The sequence below is a fragment of the Erinaceus europaeus genome, chromosome 13, assembly GCF_950295315.1.
Source record: "Erinaceus europaeus chromosome 13, mEriEur2.1, whole genome shotgun sequence".
NCBI lineage: Eukaryota > Metazoa > Chordata > Mammalia > Eulipotyphla > Erinaceidae > Erinaceus > Erinaceus europaeus.
The window spans coordinates 5,482,373-5,504,709 of record NC_080174.1 but is presented as its reverse complement, the minus strand read 5'-3'; the positions used below and the strand labels follow the sequence as shown (position 1 = coordinate 5,504,709).

General features: G+C 44.7%; 1 long non-coding RNA gene across 1 annotated transcript in view; it reads right to left on the bottom strand.

Annotated features, from left to right (window-relative positions):
* Nucleotides 1–2,798, bottom strand: part of LOC132542642 (uncharacterized) — a 35,108-nt gene extending 32,310 nt beyond the window's left edge. The window contains exon 1 of the long non-coding RNA XR_009553606.1: nt 2,682–2,798. This is a non-coding gene — a long non-coding RNA (uncharacterized LOC132542642). The remainder of the gene's footprint in view (nt 1–2,681) is intronic.
* Between the last annotated feature and the right edge of the window lie 19,539 nt (nt 2,799–22,337).

Genomic DNA, 22,337 nt, shown 5'->3' with positions numbered 1-22,337 from the left:
TGGGTGGTAGCGCACCTAGTTAAGCACACGTTACAATGCACAAGGACCCAGGTTTGAGCCCCCAGTCCCCACCTGCAGGGGGAAAGCTTCACAAGTGGTGAAGCAGTGTTGCAGGAGTCTCTCTCCTTCTCTATTATCCCCTTCCCTTTGATTTCTGGCTGTCTCTATCCAATAAATAAATAAATATAATTTAAAAAAGAAATTTCTGGCATGGTTATGACTTGACTATTTATCCCTGTATTTCTCTCAATTTTTGCATTGTGTATTTTGAAGCTCTATTATTAGGTGCATAATTTTTTTATTGCTGGGAGTTGGACAGTAGCGCAGCAGGTTAAGCACAGGTGGTGCAAAGCCCAAGGACCAGCGGAAGGATCCCAGTTTGAGCCCCTGGCTCCCCACCTGCAGGGAAGTCGCTTCACAGGTGGTGAAGCAGGTCTACAGGTGTCTGTCTTTGTCTCCCCCTCTCTGTTTTCTCCTCCTCTCTCCATTTCTCTCTGTCCTATCTAACAATGACAACATCAATAACAACAATCATAACCACAACAATAAAAAACAAGGGTAACGAAAGGGGAAATAAATATTTTTAAAAATTTAATTTTTTATTACTGCCGTCTCATCTTTTTTTCTATTAATTTACTTTGTTCTGAAATCTGCTGATCTTAGCTGTTACCCAGTTTTCTTCTGACTCATGTTAGCATGTTGTGTCTTTTCCCATAGTTCTATTTTCAACCTAGTTGCAAGTGTTAAGTGCATTTCTTGCAAGCAGAATAAAGCTGAGTTTCCTTTTTTTTTTTTTAATCTAGTCTAACAATCACTTCTATTTACTTGAAGGACACACGATGTCACTAAACTGCTGTTACCAAGTCGCATGAACTAGATAACTTCAACACCAGAAATGTACTGGTGCACAGTTCTGAAGGCATGAGTCTAAAATCAAGGTTCCAGACAAAGTTGGTTCTTTCTGAAGGTTGCAAAGGAAGTCTGTGTTGCTTAATTGTTCGTGGCATCCACTTCTACAGTATCAGTCTTCCCACGAACCTTTTCTTCTGTGGAGTCTAATCTGTTATCTGTGTCTCTTGACTGGTGAGTCTGGCCACTGGCAGGAAGCTGTCAGGGCCTCACTCTCCAACGTCACGGCATTTGACCTTTGAGCCCTCGCCCACCCTCCATCCCGTTTCCTTCCAGGTCACCGTCTTCAGTCCCTGTGTGATGTCACTGTTCCCAGTGTTATAGAGCACTCAGAGGTGGACTGGGAAGAAGGTGGGCTTCTCTTAGTTGAAACTGACTAGCAAGCATAATGGAGGCTGTGCTGTGAGTGAGGTCAGTCTACAGAAGTAACTGGTGTGTGGTCTGGGAGGTGGCACAGTGGCTAAGGCGTTAGACTCTCAAGCATGAGGTCCTGAGTCCCATCCCTGGCAGCTCATGTACCAGAATGATGTCTGATTCCTTCTCTCTCTCTCTCTCTCTCTCTCCTTTCTAATAAATAAATGATCTCTAAAAAGAAGAAGCAGTAGTAGTAACTAGTGCAGGTTCAATGGGAGCTAGAGGAAATAGAATAAGTGAAGTCAGGAGGTTTGGAAAAAAGAAAGGGAGGCAGCTGTCCCTTCATGAAGGCAAGTAAGTGTGTGTGTGTGTGTGTGAGAGAGAGAGAGAGAGAGAGAGAGCATGTGTGCCCAGAGCAGAGAAACCCAATTACAACAATAACAAAAACAAAATCTTGTGGTCTGGGAGGTGGTGCAGTGGATAAAGCACTGGATTCTCAAGCATGAGGTCCTGAGTTCAGTCCCCAGCAGCACAAATACCAGAGTGATGTCTGCTTCTTTCTCTCTCTCCTCCTATCACTCAAATAAATAAATAAAAATCTTTAGAGAAAAAAAAAAGATTTTAATTTCCAACTAAAGCTAAAAAGCCAGAACCTCTCACAGCACTAAGCCAGCCTTTCTCCATCATGGTGGCTTCCTGGCAGTGGACACTGTCCAGCAGCCACACCTCACCGGCTGGCTCCACCGCCACGGCCACTCCTCTGGTCCTGCAGACACTGACTGGCACAGTTACCCCTGGCCCAGAGGCAAACTTGTGTAATATAGATAGATAGATAGATAGACAGACAGACAGACAGACAGACAGACAGGCAGGCAGACAGACAGACAGACAGACAGACAGACAGATAGATAGATAGATAGATATAGATATGAGCAGGTTCTCTTCATTTCTAATTTGTCCTCTCTGTGGATGTCACAGAGAAGATATTCTCCAATATATATTCTCCATTAGAAATAAAGCATTCCAGAAGGTAGAATCACTCCGGAAGAAGCCAGGCTACAAAAACATTTGCAAGAGTAATCAACACTGCCGACAAAACTCCCCGTGCCACATGGAGAAAGGTTGCTGGGAGCCCTGTCCCTCCCGCAGCTGCTCACCTGCCCCGGTGCTCAGGGCCCAGAGGCAGCCTCCCACTCCCCCTTTGGGATATTTGGTTTTCATCCTGAAGAGACCTGTTCTTGGACACTTAATGCTGACACATAAGTTCCTGCCCTCCCCACCCCCCGGCTTTGTCAATCCCTACTTTTCAATCAAAATGCTACGGAGAGTACAATGCAGGGGAGTTTAAGAAAATGCACATTCCCACACGTGTTTCTAATTACACTGGAATGATCTCGGAGCTGTGGAGAGAGACCCACCTTGGCACCGGAGTCACTGGCTGGGGGACCAGCACCAGGGCTCTCAGTAGACGACACAGTGCAGCCTTCCAAGCACAGCCTCTCAGGACAACTTCCAAGAGCCATCTGGGCCAGCCCAAACTTTTATGAAAAGAGGAAAAGATGTCTCACCTACCTGTCACTGCAATACAGCAGTTGAGACAGGGGGGCTCTGGGCTGCCTTGGGTCAGTCCCTCAGCCTCAGAGATGCCAGACTAGCTCTTGCCCTCACCTTCTGTGTCCTGTTCTCCACTTGACACAGCGTCAGTCAGGGAGCGTTTGTGACCAGGAACCTTGTGTCTCTATCTATCCTTCTATCTCCCCCCCCAATTTCTCTCTGTCTCTATCCAATAAATAAATTTAATTAATTAGTTAATTTCTTCAAGCTCCATCCAAGATGAAGTGAAGAAGGTAAATTCACCATTTTTAATAGCTGAGTAGTATCTCATTGTGTATATATACCACAATTTGCTCAGCCCCTCATCTGTTGTTGGACACCTGGGTTGCTTCCAGGTTTCGGCTATTACACATTGTGCTGCTATGAACACAGGTGCGCACAGATCTTTCTGGATGGGTGTGTGTGGTCCCTCAGGATATATCCCCAGGAGAGGAACTGCAGAGGCGGGGGCAGGTCCCCTTCTAGCTTCCTGAGGGTTCTCCAAACTACTCTGGAGCACTCTGTATCGACTCTGACGGACGGCCACTTCAGTTGGGGCTCATTCCCATGGGGAATTGTAGTCCCACAGAGAAGCAGTTACAGAAGCCAGCACTCCCATCTTCTGCACCCCAAAAAGAACTTCAATCCATGCTTCCTGAGTAGGAGAAATGTTAGGGGAAGATAACCAGAGAGCTCTGAACTTCAATTCCATCAGGACCCAGAGAGAGAAGAGGGAGAAAAAAAAAAAAAAGACATTCAGAAGTAGTAAGAGGTGTAGGTGTGACTTAGAAAGGAAGAGAAGTAGCACAGTGGGTTAAGAGCATGTGGCACCAAGCACAAGGACTGGCATAAGGATCCCGGTTCAAGCCCCCGGCTCCCCACCTGCAGGGGAGTCGCTTCACAGACGGTGAAGCAGGTCTGCAGGTGTCTATCTTTCTCTCCCCCTCTCTGTCTTCCCCTCCTCTCTCCATTTCTCTCTGTCCTATCCAACAACAACGACATCATCATCATCAACAACAACAACAACATTTAAAAAAATAGGAAAGCTATCAAGGGAGGGGCTGCAGGCGTCTCTGTTTCTCTCTCCTTCTCTAACTCCCCCTGCCCTCTCAGTTTTTCTCTGTCTACATAAAAATAAATGAATGAAAAAAGAGGAATGATTCTGAGTTTGATAAAGAGCAGAAGTGTGGCACTGGGACTTCCGGAGGCAGAGCTATGAGCAGCAGATCGCTTCCTCTCCTCTCCTCTCCTCTCCTCTCCTCTCCTCTCCTCTCCTCTCCTCTCCTCTCCTCTCCCAGATGAACTAGGAATACCAAAGGAGACCACCCAAACCGAAACAAGACAGGACTAGACTGACCACAGGAAGCCAGTAAATCACCGATGAGTACAAACACATGTGGCTGGTGACAGAGAGGAGAGAGGGGCCTAAGGAGAGATTAAGTGACTGCTAACAGTTCAGCACCTCCAGTTAACCACCTCCAGTCTGCTCAACCAACAAGGGGACAGCTTAAGGGAGGAGAGGACTCCCCAGAGACTCACCAAGTGCAACTCTGAGTCTCCATTGCTATCCTCAGAATCTGGAGCAGCGACAGGAAGGGACACCAGGGAACAGAGATCTAACCAGGAAACTCAGAAGACCTATATCTCGGTGGCATAGCTGAGGGGCTGTGAAAGTCTCTTTGCATAACCACTGGATTATCTCTGCCACACCCTGCTTTATCTCTTGGTCAGGAGTCAGTGATTAAGCTAAGAAGCCTATTGATAGTTTAAAAGCCCTCAGGCTCCCATAGCCTACAGGGAAGGAAAAAAAAAAAAAAAAGAAAGAGGCTTTTAAAGCACTGAGCTCCAACTCAGGGATTGAAATAACTGTTAACTTCCACCACTGTGAACCCTTTAATTAAATTACTTAGACACAAGTCAATCCAGGCAATAGTGATCAATAATTTGAAAAGTACTGATAAGGGGGACTCATAACATAATATATAAAATGGTTAAAACAACAAGAAAAAATATTGGAGACTCGAACCAGGACAAGAGTCCAGCTAAAAGTCCTCCAGAGGGTGAAGTACAAAACAACAAGTTCAACATCCAAACATTAGCTAAGGAAATAATAACAGGAGTGAGTAAAGAATTTGAAAAAATTGTAATAAGAAATGCAGGAACAACAAATGAGAATATGGAAGAAAATTCTAATTATCTCATGGTTATTAGAGAGCTGAAAGCTGAAATCGCTGAGCTAAGAAGGCAACTAGCTGAACAAGCTAAAACAGTATCAGAGAAGGGCAACAAAATAGATGAACTCCAGAAAACAGTAGAGGGCAGAGAGAATAGAATCTATGAGGCTGAAGACAGAATTAGCAAGATGGAGGATGAATTAGAGACAACTAAAAAAGAAGTAAGAGATCTCAAAAAGAGATTAAGAGATGCTGAAAACAACAACAGAGTCCTATGGGATGACTTCAAAAGAAACAATATACGCATTATTGGCTTACCAGAGGAAGAAAGAGAAGGAGAGGAAGAAAGCATTCTCCAGGCCATAATAGCTGAAAATTTCTCTAGTCTAGACAACACCAAAGACATAAAGATTCAAGAAGCCCAGAGGGTCCCAAACAGAATTAACCCAGACCTAAAGACACCAAGACATGTCATACTTAGAATGGAAAGGAATAAGGATAAAGAAAGGATCCTCAAGGCTGCAAGAGAAAAACAAAGAGTCACCTACAAAGGAAAACCCATAAGATTAGCAGCAGACTTCTCCATACAAACACTACAGGCCAGAAGAGAATGGCAAGATATCTATCGAGTGCTCAATGAGAAAGGCTTTCAGCCAAGAATACTATATCCTGCTAGACTGTCATTCAGACTAGATGGAGGCATCAAAACCTTCTCAGACAAGCAACAGTTGAAGGAAGCAACCATCACCAAGTCTGCCCTGAAAGAAGTTCTGAAAGGTCTCCTATAAACAACCAGACCACCACAAATAGGACATATATCAAACACTCTAAAACTCTACAAGAATAGCGCTAAAATATCTTCAATCTTTGATATTAATAAATCTCAATGGCCTGAATTCACCTATTAAAAGACACAGAGTAGGAAGGTGGATCAGAAAACACAACCCAACAACATGCTGTCTACAGGAAACCCACCTAACTCAACAAGACAAACACAGACTTAAAGTGAAAGGATGGAAAACTATCATACAAGCCAATGGCCCACAAAAAAGGGCAGGAGCAGCTATTCTCATATCTAACGTGATAGACTTTAAAATAGATAAGATTAATAAAGATAGGAATGGACACTACTTAATGCTCAGAGGATCAGTCAATCAAGAGGACTTAACAATTATTAACATCTATGCACCCAATGAGAAGCCATCTAAATACATCAAACTTCTACTGAAAGAGCTACAGCAATATATTAACAGTAACACAATCATAGTAGGGGACTTAAACACCCCACTCTCTCAACTTGACAGATCATCCAGGAAGAAAATCAATAAAGACATAAGGGAGCTAAATGAAGAGATAGATAAACTAGAACTATTGGACAATTTCAGAGTCATTCATCCCAAGAAACTGGAATACACATTTTACTCAAATCCACATGGGTCATTCTCAAGGATAGACCATATATTAGCCAACAAAGACAGCATCAGCCAATTCAAGAGCATTGAAATCATCCCAAGCATCTTCTCAGACCACAGTGGAATTAAACTAACACTTAACAATCAACAAAAGATTAGTAACAGTGCCAAAATGTGGAAGCTCAACAGTACACTTCTTAACAACTTCTGGGTCAAAGAGGAAATCAAGGAAGAAATCAATGAAAATGAAGACACAAGCTATCAAAATATGTGGGACACAGCTAGAGCAGTCCTAAGAGGGAAGTTCATAGCTATACAAGCACACATTAGGAAACAAGAAAAGGCACAAATAAACAGCCTGATTGCACATCTCAAAGACCTAGAAGAAGAACAACAAAGGAACCCTAAAGCAACCAGAAGGACAGAAATCACTAAAGTTAGGGCAGAAATAAATAACATTGAGAATAGGGAAACCATACAAAAGATCAACAAAAGTAAATGTGGGTTCTTTGAAAGAGTAAACAAAATCGACAAACCTTTAGCCAGACTCACAAAACAAAAAAGGGAGAAGACCCAAATGAATCGGATAGTAAATGAAAGAGGAGATATCACAACAGACATTGCAGAAATTCAACATATCATGCGAGGCTTCTATGAACAACTATATGCCACCAAGCTAGAGAACCTGGAAGAAATGAATGATTTCCTAGATACCTACCAACTTCCAAAACTAAGTAAAGAGGAAGTGGATAACATGAACAGGCCCATCACAGCTAATGAAATTGAAACAGTTATCAAAAATCTCCCCAAAAATAAAAGCCCTGGACCAGATGGTTTTACAAGTGAATTCTACAAAACCTTCAAAGAAGAATTAGTACCTCTACTTTTAAAAGTCTTCCAGAAGATTGAAGACACTGGAATACTCCCTGCCAGCTTCTATGAAGCCAACATCACCCTGATACCAAAAGCAGACAGGGACACAACCAAAAAAGAAAACTACAGACCAATATCTCTGATGAACATAGATGCGAAAATATTGAACAAAATTCTAGCCAACCGGATACAGCAGTATATCAAAAAGATTGTTCATCATGACCAAGTGGGGTTTATCCCAGGCATGCAAGTTTGGTTTAATATACGCAAATCAATCACTGTGATCCACCACATCAACAAAAGCAAGACCAAAAACCACATGGTCATATCAATAGATGCAGAGAAAGCCTTTGACAAAATACAACATCCCTTTATGATCAAAACACTACAAAAAATGGGAATAGATGGAAAATTCCTGAAGATAGCGGAGTCTATATATAGCAAACCTACAGCCAACATCATACTCAATGGTGAAAAACTGGAAGCATTTCCCTTCAGATCAGGTACTAGACAGGGCTGCCCACTATCACCATTACTATTCAACATAGTGTTGGAAGTTCTTGCCATAGCAATCAGGCAGGAGCAAGGAATTAAAGGCATACAGATTGGAAGAGAAGAAGTCAAACTCTCCTTATTTGCAGATGACATGATAGTATACATGGAAAAACCTAAGGAATCCAGCAAGAAGCTTTTGGAAATCATCAGGCAATACAGTAAGGTGTCAGGCTACAAAATTAACATTCAAAAGTCAGTGGCATTCCTCTATGCAAACACTAAGTTAGAAGAAACTGAAATCTAGAAATCAATTCCTATAGCAACAAAAACAATAAAATATCTAGGAGTAAACCTAACCAAAGAAGTGAAAGACTTGTATACTGAAAATTATGAGTCACTACTCAAAGAAATTGAAAAAGACACAAAGAAGTAGAAAGATATTCCATGTTCATGGGTTGGAAGAATTAACATCATCAAAAGGAATATACTACCCAGAGCCATCTACAGATTTAATGCTATCCCCATCAAGATCCCAAGCACATTTTTAGGAGAATAGAACAAATGCTACAAATGTTTATCTGGAACCAGAAAAGACCTAGAATTGCCAAAACAATCTTGAGAAAAAAGGAACAGAACCGGAGGCATCACACTCCCAGATCTCAAACTGTATTATAGGGCCATTGTCATCAAAACTGCTTGGTACTGGAACATGAATAGACACACTGACCAGTGGAATAGAATTGAGAGCCCAGAAATGAGGCCCCACACCTATGGACATCTAATCTTTGACAAAGGGGCCCAGACTATTACATGGGGAAAGCAGAGTCTCTTCAACAAATGGTGTTGGAAACAATGGGTTGAAACATGAAGAAGAATGAAACTGAATCACTGTATTTCACTGAATACAAAAGTAAATTCCAAGTGGATCAAGGACTTGGATGTTAGACCACAAACTATAAAATACTTAGAGGAAAATATTGGCAGAACTCTTTTCCGCATACATTTTAAAGGCATCTTCAATGAAACGAATCCAATTACAAAGAAGACTACAGCAAGTATAAACCTATGGGACTACATCAAGTTAAAAAGCTTCTTCACAGCAAAAGAAACTATTACCCAAACCAAGAGACCCCTCACAGAATGGGAAAAGATCTTTACATGTCATACATCAGATAAGAGTTTAATAACCAACATATATAAAGAGCTTGCCAGACTCAACAATAAGACAACAAATAACCCCATCCAAAAATGGGGGGAGGACTTGGACAAAATATTCACCACAGAAGAGATACAAAAGGCCAAGAAACACATGAAAAAATGCTCCAAGTCTCTGATTATCAGAGAAATACAAATCAAGACAACAATGAGATATCACTTCACTCCTGTGAGAATGTCATACATCAGAAAAGTAACAACAGCAAATGCTGGAGAGGGTGTGGGGTCAAAGGAACCCTCCTACATTGCTGGTGGGAATGTCAATTGGTCCAACCTCTGTGGAGAACAGTCTGGAGAACTCTCAGAAGGCTAGAAATGGACCTACCCTATGGCCCTGCAATTCCTCTCCTGGGGATAGATCCTAAGGAACCCAACACATCCATCCAAAAAGATCTGTGTACACATATGTTCTTGGCAGCACAATTTGTAATGGCCAAAACCTGGAAACAACCCAGGTGTCCAACAACAACAGATGAGTGGCTGGGCAAGTTGTGGTCTATATACACAATGGAATACTACTCAGCTGTAAAAAATGGTGACTTCACCGTTTTCAGCCGATCTTGGATGGACCTTGAAAAATTTATGTTAAGTGAAATAAGTCAGAAACAGAAGGATGAATATGGGATGATCTCACTCTCAGGCAAAAGTTGAAAAACAAGATCAGAAAAGAAAACACAAGTAGAACCTGAAATGGAATTGGTGTATTGCACCAAAGTAAAAGACTCTGGGGTGGGTGGGTGGGGAGAATACAGGTCTATGAAGGATGATAAATGACATAGTGGGGGTTGTATTGTTAAATGGGAAACTGGGGAATGTTATGCATGAACAAACTATTGTATTTACTGTTGAATGTAAAACATTAATTCCCCAATAAATAAATAAATTTTAAAAAAAAGAGCAGAAGTGTGTTGCAGTCAGACCAAGGAAAGAACATTTTGAGGGATAACCCTTTGGGCAGGGTACAGGCTTAGGACACACGCACCTCAGGTTTGAGTCCTGATACTATGAGGCAGGACACTAAGGCACCAGAAAAAGCTCCCCATAACCCTTTAATCTGAAGGAAAACTAACCAGCTGCAGTGAAATCACTCCTTTTTTTTTAAACGGTCACTTGACTTTATTTTATTTATTCCCTTTTGTTGCCCTTGTTTTATTGTTGTAGTTATTGTTGTTGTTGTTGGATAGGACAGAAAGAAATGGAGAGAGGAGGGGATGACAGAGAGGGGGAGAGAAAGACAGACACCTGCAGACCTGCTTCACCGCCTGGGAAGCGACTCCCCTGCAGGTGGGGAGCCGGGGGCTCGAACCGGGATCCTTACTCTGGTCCTTGCTCTCTGAGCCACCTGTGCTTAACCTGCTGTGCTACAGCCTGACTCCCAAGTCACTGCTTTTTGTTGAATCCTCAGATCCTAAAAAAAAAAAAAAAAAAAAAAAAAAAAAATTACCTCATTAAAAAAAAAATGTCTTTATTGGGGAATTAATGTTTTACATTCAATAGTAAATACAATAGTTTGCACATGCATAACATTTCTCAGATTTCCACATAACAATACAACCCCACTAGGTCCTCTGTCATCCTTTTGGATCTGTATTCTCCCCTCACCCGCCCCAGAGTCTTTGACTTTGGTGCAATACGCCAATTCCAGTTCAGGTTCCACTTGTAAAACACCTCATTTTTAAAAATATATCTATTGGCCTTTTGGATCTCTTCTATGGTGAATCTTCTGTTTGTATCATCTCCTCATTTTGGGATGGGGTTATTATTATTGTTGTTGTTGTTGCTGAGTTTAGTGGGCTCTTTATGTGTTCTGGTTATTAGCCTTTTGTCAGATGAACTTGAAGGAATCATGTGAAGTGAAATCACCCAGAAAGAGAAGATGAGCTGTGAAGAGGGGATGATCTCACTCACAGGCAGAAGTTGAGGAATAGAAACAACAGTGGGAACAAAGCAGATGTGGACTGGGTTTGGGGCTGTGGAGCAAAGCAAAGCAAAGGATTCTGGGGGGGAGGGCTTTCATGTCCTGGTTCATGATGGTGGAGGAGGACCTGGGCTGGGGGGGGAGTGTTTTGCAGAAAACTGAGACATTTTACACACATACCTACAAATGTTTTGACTGCTGACCGTAAACCATTATCCCCCCCACATCAAAGTTATGCACATTCTTGTCCAGGGACTATCTGCAGACACTCATCATGATTGGACTCTTTTTCGAGGTCAGCCAGATGTTCAGCATCAGGGCAGCCTGGAGACAAGCTCATTCCTGGGGAATGCTGCTTCTGTGACCTCCTCCAGTCCTGCCCATGCACCCTGAGCTTAGCTCCCTGTTTCCACGCCAGCACCAAGAATTACAGGGGTGGTGGGGGTCGGGCGGTAGCGCAGCGGGTTAAGCGCACATGGCGTAAAGCGCAAAGACCGGCATAAGGATCCCTGTTCGAGACCCCGACTCCCCACCTGCAAGGGGGGGTCACTTCACGGGTGGTGAAGCAGGCCTGCAGGTGTCTATCTTTCTCTCCCCCCTCTGTCTTCCCCTCCTCTCTCCATTTTTTTCTGCCCCATCCAACAATGATGGCAATAACAACAACAATAATAACTACAACAACCTTAAACAACAAGGGCAACAAAAGGGGGAATAATAGCCTCCAGGAGCAGTGGATTTGTGGTGCAGGCACAGAGCCCCAGCAATAACCCTGGAGGCAAGAGAAGAAGAAGGAGGAGGAGGAGGAGGAGGAGGAGGAGGAGGAGGAGGAGGAGGAAGAGGAGGAGGAGAAGGAAGAGGAGGAGGAGAAGGAAAAGGAGGAGGAGGAGAACGAGGAGGAGGAGGAGGAGGAGGAGGAGGAGGAGGAGAAGAAAATGGTCACTAGGAGCAATGGATTCATAGTTACAGCACTAAGCCTCCAATGACCCTGATGACAATAAATAATAATAACAACCACCACAACAAAGGAAATTGTTAAAAGGAATTTCCTTTTGGAGGATGGAGGGAGGGGGTTCATCTCTGAGGCTTCCCTGCCCTGGGCAGATTTTCAGAGAGACAGAGAAAGTAAGAGACCACAGCACTGGAGTTTCCTTCACTGACGTGAGGGCCAGGCTCAGACCTGAGTCTGTCTCTCTCTACCTGTCTCTCTCTCTCTCTTTCACACACACACACACACACACACACACACACACACACACACACACCAATGTTGTCTACTTAGCAGAATCTTCAGAGAAGGCAGACGTCAACGTCTTGTGTCATGAGCAAGGACACTTGGCTAGAAGTTCCATGGTGATGCACCACCACCCAGACCCGTCAGTATTAATTCTTAAAAATATGAGTATTGGTTAAGTGCAGGTGGTGCAAAGCACAAAGACCAGCATAAGGATCCTGGTTCGAGCCCCCGGCTCCCCACCTGCAGGGGAGTTGCTTCACAGGCGGTGAAGCAGGTCTGCAGGTGTCTGTCTTTCTCTCCCCCTCTCTGTCTTCCCCTCCTCTCTCCATTTCTCTCTGTCCTATCCAACAACGACAACAACAATAATAACAACAACAATAAAACAACAAGGGCAACAAAAGGAAATGTATATATATTCCACACTATAATGTGAGCGTTTAACCAAGTGTACTACACCTAGACTCTACAGGTGGTAGTGCACCTGGTTAAGCGCTCACATTATACTGTGCAAGGATCCAGGTTCAAGCCCCTGGTCCCCACCTGTAGAGAGGAAAGTGTCACAAGTGGTGAAGCAGGGCTGCAGGTGTCTCTCTGTCTCTCCCCTGTCTCCAAAACCTTCTCAATTTCTCTCTGTCTCTATCCAATAATAAATAAATAAATATATTATAGATATATGTATATATGTATCCAGGGCCAGGCTGAACACACACATTACAGTGCTAAAGGACCTGGATTCAAGCCCCCGGTCCCCAAGTGCAGGGGGGAAGCTTCACAAGTGACGAAGCAGGGCTGCAGTTGTCTCTCTCCCTCTCTATCTCCCCTCCCTTCTCACTTTCTCTCTGTCGCTATCTAATAAATAATTTTTTTAAAAAATTAAATATATGTTTGTATTTTACTAATTAAAAGATGACCTTTCTTATTTGGAAGTCACTAGGATTTTTGATAAATAGCATCAGAACATAAAACATGGCATTGAGTGGGAAGCCTACACGAGCCACTTTGGCAAAGCCTTCTAAACATAGAGAATGCGGAGACTCACATACATTTTCAAGATTTGGTCTCATAATTCTATCTAGAAACATACATTCCAAATGTTCATAGATGTTAGGGCTCAAAGCTGGAATGTGGGGGCCGGGCGGTAGTGCAGCAGGTTAAACGCACGTGGCGCAAAGCGCAAGGACCAGCGTAAGGGTCCCGGTTGAAGCCCCCGGCTCCCCACCTGCAGGGGAGTCGCTTCACAGGTGGTTCTTCTTCTTCTAGCGTTTGCCCTTCTTCCGCAGCCAGTCAACAGCGTCAGGTTGAGCCTGATGTCAAGTTTCGAGACCTCCTTTGAATCTGGAGAGGTGGCAGTCGTTGACTATGTGGGTCATAGTCTGTCTGGAGCCGCAGGGGCAGTTCGGGTCGTCTCTGGCTCCCCAGCGATGGAACATAGCGGCGCACCGGCCATGGCCTGTTCGATAGCGATTGAGGAGGGCCCAGTCATAACGTGCTAGGTCAAAGCCGGGTTGACGCTTGCAGGGGTCTGTGATGAGGTGTTTGTTCTTTACCTCAGCTGACTGCCAACTCTGTTTCCAAGAGTCTGGAACAGAGAAGTTCAGTGTAGGCGTAGGGGACCAGATTGGATGACGAGACGTCAAGCGTTGGACAGGGTGGGTGAAGATATCCGCGTATATTGGCAGGTCCGGTCGAGCGTAGACGTGGGAAATGAACTTAGATGATGCCGCATCCCGACGAATATCTGGCGGGGCGATGTTGCTAAGAACTGGCAGCCATGGAACCGGGTGGAACGGATGGTTCCAGAAATGATCCTCATGGAGGAATATAATTTGGAATTGACCAAGTGGACATGGGGTGAAGTGGACACAGGTGGTGAAGCAGGTCTGCAGGTGTCTGTCTTTCTCTCCTCCTCTCTGTCCTCCCCTCTTAATATCCCTTTGTCCTATCCAACAACAACAGTAGCAGTAACAGCAATAACAACAAGGGCAACAAAATAGGAAAAATGGCCTCCAGGAGCAGTGGATTTGTAGTGCAGGCACTGAGCCCCAGCAATGACTCTGGAGGCAAAAAAAAAAAAAAAAAAAAAAAAAAAAGCTCAAATATGAGACACGATCTTTGGCAACAGTGATCTATCTGCTGTGTTTTACCAGAATTGACAGAAAACATTTGTGTAACATCAGGAAAATCAGTAACTTCACATCTTAACTGAAGCCTGACTCATGGCCACAACAAGACTGGCAGCTTACAGTCGACCTGTTTGTGATGCTCTAAGGAACAGCCATAAGTTTCAGATAAACTGTGTGGTGAATAATCTGGAATAAGGTGGTGAGGTGGTGATACCCTCCCCAAACAAGATGTTTAACTATTTGACTTGAGTAGAAAAATAAAAAGCAACAGCCTGGCCCTGACCCAGGACATGCATTCTCGAATTCTTGTGTTTATTTACTAAATAGACATGTTCTCTTTCATCTCAAGAATTTCAGCTTGACGTTCATTTTTTTTTTTAATAACCAGAGGCAAACATACTGCCTGACTGGTCTCAAAGATGAAAATGAGAGATTATGTACCCTCAATATGTGAGAGCCAACGTAAAGCAAGCAAATGTCTAAAGAACAAAGGCCCCACTACAGGAAGACAGAGACAGGCTGGGGTGTGTATCCACCTGCCAACACCCATGTCCAGTGGAGAATCAATTACAGCAGCCAGAACCCCCACCTTCTGCTCCCCAGAAAGAATTTTGGTCCATGGTCCAGGAGGTGGTACAGTGGATAAAGCATCGGACTCTCAAGCATGAGGTCCTGAGTTCAATCCCCAGCAGCACATGCACCAGAGTGATGTCTGGTTCTTTCTCTCCTCCTATCTTTCTCATTAATAAATAAAAAATTTTTTAAATCCTTAAAAAAAAAAAAAAAGAATTTTGGTCCAGACTCCCAGGGGGGAGAAATGGTAGGGGAAGATGACCAGAGGGCTCTGAATTCCAACTCCATCAGGACATGGAGAGAGAAGAGGAAAAGAGAAGGACATCTGGATATAATTCTTCTTCTTCTAGCGTTGGCCCTTCTTCCGTAGCCAGTCAACAGCGTCAGGTGGAGCCTGATGTCTGCTTGTTGCTGGCTTTGAAAGTGACTGGGATCCATGTGGATTCAGACGGCTAGGAAGGATCGTCAGTTTCCCCAATGAATGGGTACTCACGGGATGCACCACGAGAAGGTCGATCCAATGCATCCCCTGGATATAATAATAGGTGTGAGTTAGAAAAGAAGAAAAGGCAGGACCATAGAAAAAATGGGCAAAAATATATAAGTGTAGATAGTGATAGAAAGAATAGTCGACCCATATCTGTCACCTTGGGAGAACCACTGCAGTTTCCAGTGGAGGGATGCAGAGCTCTGGTGGTGGGAACGGTGTGGAATTATACCCCTGTGATCTCGTAATTTTGTTAATCAATATTAAATCACAAATATGTGTGATTTAACATACATATGTATGTATATTAAAGAACAAAGACACGGACAGGAGGAGATAGCAAAATGGTTCTACAAAAGCTGTTCCTGCCTGAGGCTCTGAAGTCCCAGTTTCAATCCCCAGCACCATCATCAGCCAGAGCTGAGCGGTGACAAGCATTGTGGTGTACCCAAGGTGCCATCTGCAGAGCTCCCAGGTGGCTCCAGGGCTCAAACCCAAGGCCTTACACATGGCCATGAGCTAGCTATCTCTTTCTCTCTCTCTCTCTCCCTCTCTTTTTAATTAATTTATTTATTATTTATAAAATGGAAATATTGACAAGACTAAAGGATAAGAAGGGTACAATGCCCACCCCCAGAGCTCCATATCCCATCCTCTCCTTTGAGAGCTTCCCTATTCTTTATCCCTCTGGGAGTATGGACCTAAATTCTGGTGTGTGTGTGTGTGTGTGTGTGTGTGTCCAGGGTTATTGCTGGGGCTTGGTGCCTGCACCATGAAGCCACTGCTCCTGGAGGCCACATCTTCCCTTTTATTGCCCTTGTTGTTTATCATTGTTTTGGTTATTATTGTTGTTGTTGTTAATGTTGTTGTTGTTAGATAGGACAGAGAGAAATGGAAAGAGGAGGGGAAAACAGAGAGGGAGAGAAAAACAGACACCTGCAGACCTGCTTCACCACTTATGAAGCGACCCCCCTGCAGGTGGGGAGCCAGGGGCTTGAACCGGGATCATTAGGCCGGACCTTGCATTTTTGTGCCACCTGCGCTTAACCCGCTGCGCTACCCCCCAGCCCCCAACCAAAATTCTTTATGAGGTGCAGAAGGTGGGAATTCTGGCTTCTATAATTGCTTCTCCACTGGACGTGGGCATTGGCAGGTGGATCCATACTCCCAACCTGTCTCTCTCTTTCCCCTGTGGGGCAGGGCTCTGGAGAGGTGAGGCTCCAAGACACATGGTGAGGTCCTCTGCTCAAGGAAGTCGGGTTGACATCATGGTAGCATCTGAAACTTGATGGCTGAAAAAGAATTAAGATATAATGCAGAACAAATGTTGACTAATCATGAACCTAAAAGCAAGAGTATTGCAGATGAAGATTTGGGGTCTCCGTTTCTCTGTCTCTTTTTGCCTCCAGGGTTATCACTGTGACTTGGTTCTGGCACTGCAAATCCACTGCTCCTGTGGCCATCTTTTTTGATGTTTTGAATGGGACAAAGAGAAATTGAGAGATAGGAGGGGGAGATAGGGAGGGGGAGAGGTAGACACCTGTAGACCTGCTTCACCGCCTGTGAAGCTTCCCCTCTGCAGGTGGGGAACCGGGGGGCTCGAACCGGGATCCTTGAGTGGGTCCTTGTGCTTTGTAGTATGTGTGCTTAACCCGCTGCGCCACTGCCTGACCGCCACCATGCACACTCTCTAGCTCACAAGACTTCTCCTGGCCCGGATGAATGTAGTCACTGATTTAGGTATTGATTCTCTGCCGGGCTGGCTTCGCGGGCGGGAGAGAGAGACGGCTAGAGACTCATGGCTGAGCTGTACGCAGTATCTCTTTATTCATGTGGAACCCAGCACAATCTAAGCTAAGCTATCTCTAACCACAATCCTGTCCTTATATATACTCGCCAAGTAGGGTGGAAACAGGATGTGACGTAGAGAGGGTGGAGCGAAAAAAGACTGTGGAAATCAGGGTGGACTAGGAGAAGAGGCGGAGCAAAAAGACATCACGAACCAGTGGGGATTAAACCAATGTCCTGCAGGCAGGGCGGTGCTTAGTTAACAGTGGTTATGTAAACAGAATACAGTGTTAAAGCAGAGGGGATTAAACCAACGAAACAGAAGGGGTTTTAGAAGCAGAATTAGAAGCAGTCCAGCAATTCTCCAACAAGGCAGAGGGAGACAGAGCCGAAACACCCCTCCAGCAGATGTTGTACCAGGCTTCCAACGTGGGTCCTCATGCATGCAAGTTCTGCACTCTACCACTGAGCCACCTCCTGGAACCTTTGTCCTTTCAAATAATGATGACCCCCCCTCTGTCCATCTGTCTTTGTCTCTTTCCCTCTCTGTCTCTCACCCTTTCTCTAGAGGAAAAGAAAAGAGCATGAAATTACCACCAGGAATGGCGGAGTCCTGCAGGTGCAGAGTCCCATCCATAAGCCTGGTGGCAAATAACTAAGTACAGAAAAAACAGACAAACCAGTAACAGTGAGCTCACTGGGCACCAGATCTTAGGTCTGAATACCTCTCTCCTCCACAGAGGATGGGACAGGGGAGAGAGATGGCCGGCGTAAGGACAGTGGAATGAATGGGCCAGAAACAAATGCAGAGGCAGGAGACAGGACACAGGGGACACCTTGCAGTGGCTCCTCCAACCTCATCTGAAACCAGCTGAGCACTGAAGGAGCAGGTGGTGGCACACCTGGTTGAGCGCACCTGTTACCAGGCTCAAGGACCTGGGTTCAAGCCCTCGCTCCCCACCTGCAGAGGAGAAGCTTCACGAGTGATGAAACAGTGCTGAAGGTATCTCTCTCACGTGCTCTCTCCCTCTCTCTCTTTCCCTCTCTCTCCTTCCATCTAACTTTCTCTGTGTCTCTCTATCCAGTAAGTGAATAAATAAATAAATGAAGTACAGTGCGGGGGTGGGTTGGAGACAGCATAATGGTTATGTAAAGAGACTCTCATGCCTCAGGCTCCAAAGTCTCATGTTCAACCTCCCCACACTGCCATAAACCCAAGCTGAGTAGTGGTCTGGGAAAAATAAGTATTTTTTTTAAATGAAGTATAAAAAAATCTGCTTGACAATTACAGAAGCCAGACCTTCTACCTTCTGCAACCCTCAATGACCCTGGGTCCATGCTCCCAGAGGGATAGAGAATGGGAAAGCTACTGGGGAGGGGGTGGGATATGGAGATTGGGCGGTGGGAATTGTGTGGAGTTGTACCCCTCCTACCCTATGGTTTTGTTAATTAATCCTTTCTTAAATAAAAAAATTTTTTAAAAAAATCTGCTTGAGCACACATGTGACAATGCACAAGGACCCGAGTTCAAACTCCTAGTCCCCACTGGCAGGGAGAATGCTCTGCAAGTGGTGAAGCAGGGCTGCAGATGTCTCTCTCTCTCTCTCTCTCTCTCTCTCTGTGTGTGTGTCTTTCTCCCCCTTCCCTTCCCTATTGATTTCTGACTGTCTCTATCCAATAAATAAATAAAGATAATTTTTTTTAATTTTTTTAAGAAACTAGTGATGTGGTCCAGGAGGTGGCGCAGTGGATAAAGCATTGGACTCTCACATGAGGTCCCGAGTTCAACCCCCGGCAGCACATGTACCAGAGTGCTGTCTGGTTCTTTCTCTCTCCTCCTGTCTTTCTCATTAATAAATAAATAATTTTAAAAAGAAAGAAAGAAAGAAAGAAAGAAAGGCAGGGTAGATAGCATAATGGTTATGCAAACAGACTCTCATGCCTGAGGCTCCAAAGTCCCAGGTTCAGTTCCCCAATCGCCCCACACCAGCATAAGCCAGAGCTGAACAGTGCTCCAGTAAAAAAAAAAAAAAAGAAAGAAAAAAAAGAAAGAAAAAAGAAACTAGTGACAATCTGATGTTTGGATGCTAAGCATGCATTCATCACAGTTTCAGAGAACCTCCTCATAAAATTCTTATGTCTGTCTGTCTCTCTCTTTCTTTCTCTCTCTCTCTCTCTCTCTCTCTCTCGTCAAACTACAGGTAGTGAACAAGAGGTCTTCCTGTAAAGGAATTTCAGCACCTCACACTGAGAAACAGCCTCTGGCTTGCACCTGTGAGACAGACCCTCAGCACCCAGGTCACTGAACGAGCAGATTTTGCCAGAAGGCAGTGGACAGCCTGCAGCTCTGAGCACGGGGCCTTGTGCTAGAAAGGTCATCGATATGGGTCGGGGGAGGGGTGGTACAACCAGCTGAGTGCACACAACACTGTGAACAAAGCCCCAGGTTCAGGCCCCCATTCCCCATCTGCAGGCGGAAAGCTTTGCAAGCAGCGAAGCAGTACTGCAAATGTCTCTCATCTCCCTCCCTTTTTTTTTCTCTTTTCTTAGAGACAGAGAGAAATTGAGAGGGGGATGCAGAGATAGAGGGAGAGACAGAGATATCTGCAGCCCTGCTTCACTGCTCATGAAGCTTTCCCATGCAGGTGGGGACCAGGGGCTTGAACCTGTGTCCTGGCGCACTGTGAAGTGTGTGCACTTGACTAGATGTGGTACCATCTGGCTCCCTCTCTTCCTGTCTATCTCCTCCTTCCCTCTAGAGGTCTCATAAATAAATAAATAGAAAAAGAAAGAAAGAAAGAAAGATAATTCTGTGCTATGCCCTGGGTCAGTCTGATGGGATAAACAGTTCATTGTATTTATATTTTCTCTTCAAGTTTGGGAACCACTCTCTGCCCTAGTCCAGCTTTCTAGTCTTAGTCTCAACTCTGACACCATCTTCCCAGACAATATTCTGAGCCCACCTGCATGTTAGCTGTCAGGCTCAAGCAAAAATGACTAAAGTCCTGGGCCCCTTGGAACATTCCTAAAATGGACTTCCTAGCTTCTCCCCACCCTAAAATCCCTACTCTCAGCTGCTGTTTCCCCACTTTCTGGTTCCTATTGATTGAGCATTTTGTCCTGCCTCATAACTTACCGCCTTTCAGCCATCAAGTTGCAGATGATGCCATCCTGACCTCCCTGGGCAGACGCCCTCACCCATGTGTCCGGGAACCTCCCCTCCCCAGAGCCCTGCCCCACTAGGGACAGACAGACACAGGCTGGGGGTGTGGATCCACCTGCCAACACCCATGTCCAGTGGAGAAGCAATTACAGAAGCCAGAACTCCCACCTTCTGCTCCCCATAAAATAATTTTGATCCACACTCCCAGAGAGGGAGAAATAATAGAAGGAAGATGACGAGAGGGCTCTGAACTACAACTCCATCAGGACCTGGAGAGAGAAGAGGAAAAAAGGGAAGAATATTTGGAAGTAGAAATAAGTGTGGTGTGACTTCAAATGGAAGAGAAGGTAGGACCATAGAAAAAATGGGCAAAGAATATACATAGATAGAGATAGATGATAGATAGATAGATAATAAATGATACAGAAATAATAGTCAACCCATATCTGTGACCTTGGGAGAACCACTGCAGTTTCTAATGGAGGGACTGGGGACACAGAACTCTGGTGGTGGGAACAGTGTAGAATTATTACCATTATTTTGTAATTTTTTTAAATCACTAACAGAAAAGAAAAAGAGAGAAAGACCATCGTTCAGACAAAGGGGACTCGCAGGGGCCTAGAGCTCAGGGGACAGTAAAGTCTCCTTAGCTTCCTGGCTGAGGATGGGGCAGGATGGCACACCGTGGAGCCTCCTGGCCTTTGGGGGACACAGACCAAGCATGGGGTGGCAGGAAGGCTCATAGCACGGTGCTCTCAGAAGCCTCTCCAGGGCCGGGTCTGTGGGACGGGACGGGTGCTTCCAGGTTGTTTCAGAAGAAAAAGAATTTTAATGTTTAAAATGGGGAGGGGGAATAAAATAAAAGCTGCTGTCCTCAAATGAAAAAATAAATAAATAAAAAAGAACTCGGCCATGTGTGAAGACCTTCTTTAGTTTTCTGCCAAAAAGAAAAAAAAAAAAAAAAAACAATTGAAAACGGTTATCATGGACAGAACACTGGACTCTCAGGCCAGGGACTCAAGATTGGAGTCTAAATGGAGCAGTACTGCCCTCTGCTGGCGTGAGAGGAGATAGCCCCTTCTCTCTTGATTTCTGGCTGTCCAATAAAGGTAATAATGAAAAAAAACAAAAATAATTTTTATATATATTTATTGATTCCCTTTTGTTGCCCTTGTTTTATGGTTGTAGTTATTATTGGTGTTGTTAATGATGTCGTCGTTGTTGGTTAGGACAGAGACAAATGAAGAGAGGAGGGGAAAGCAGAGAGGGAGAGAGAAAGACAGACACCTGCAAACCTGCTTCACCGCCTGTGAAGCGACTCCCCTGCAGGCGGGGAGCCGGGGGCTCGAACCAGGAACCTTACACTGGTTCTTGCACAGTCTAACAAGTATACTCTACCAGGTATGCCACTGCCCAGTCTCTAAAAGAGACCAGTTTTCAATAGAAAACTGAATGCTTCCCCAGGGAAATAAATTTAATGGTTTATTATTAAACTGGGGCAAAAGTTTCAATTTCCTCTAAGTTCAGAAAAAGGAGTCGAAAAGCCTCCTTAAAGTACAGCACACAGGTGGCTGGTGGTGGTGCACTGGGTTGAGCACATGTCACCTTGCACAAGGACCAGAGTTCAAGCCCCCCGCCCCCACCTGCAGAGGGACACTTCACGAGTGGTGAAGCAGATCTGCAGGTGTCTGTCTCTCCCCCAACCCACCTCCCACACCCTCTCGGTGTCTCTGTCCTATGCAATGAAACAGAAATAAAGAAATGGCTGCCGGGAGTGGTGGGTTTATAGGGTTGGCACTGAACCCCAGCAATAACCCTGGAGGCAGTTAAGTAAATAAAGTGCAGTGCACAGTAGAGGGATTTGTGTGCTTGGGGCCAGAGCCCTGCTCAGCTCTGGCTGATGGTGGTGCTGGACACTGAACCTGGGACCTCAGAGCCTCAGGCAGCAATCTGCTGAGTCACAGCTATGCTGTCTCCCCAACTTATTGGTGTATTTTCTGAGACTTTTATAACAATAACCTATTTC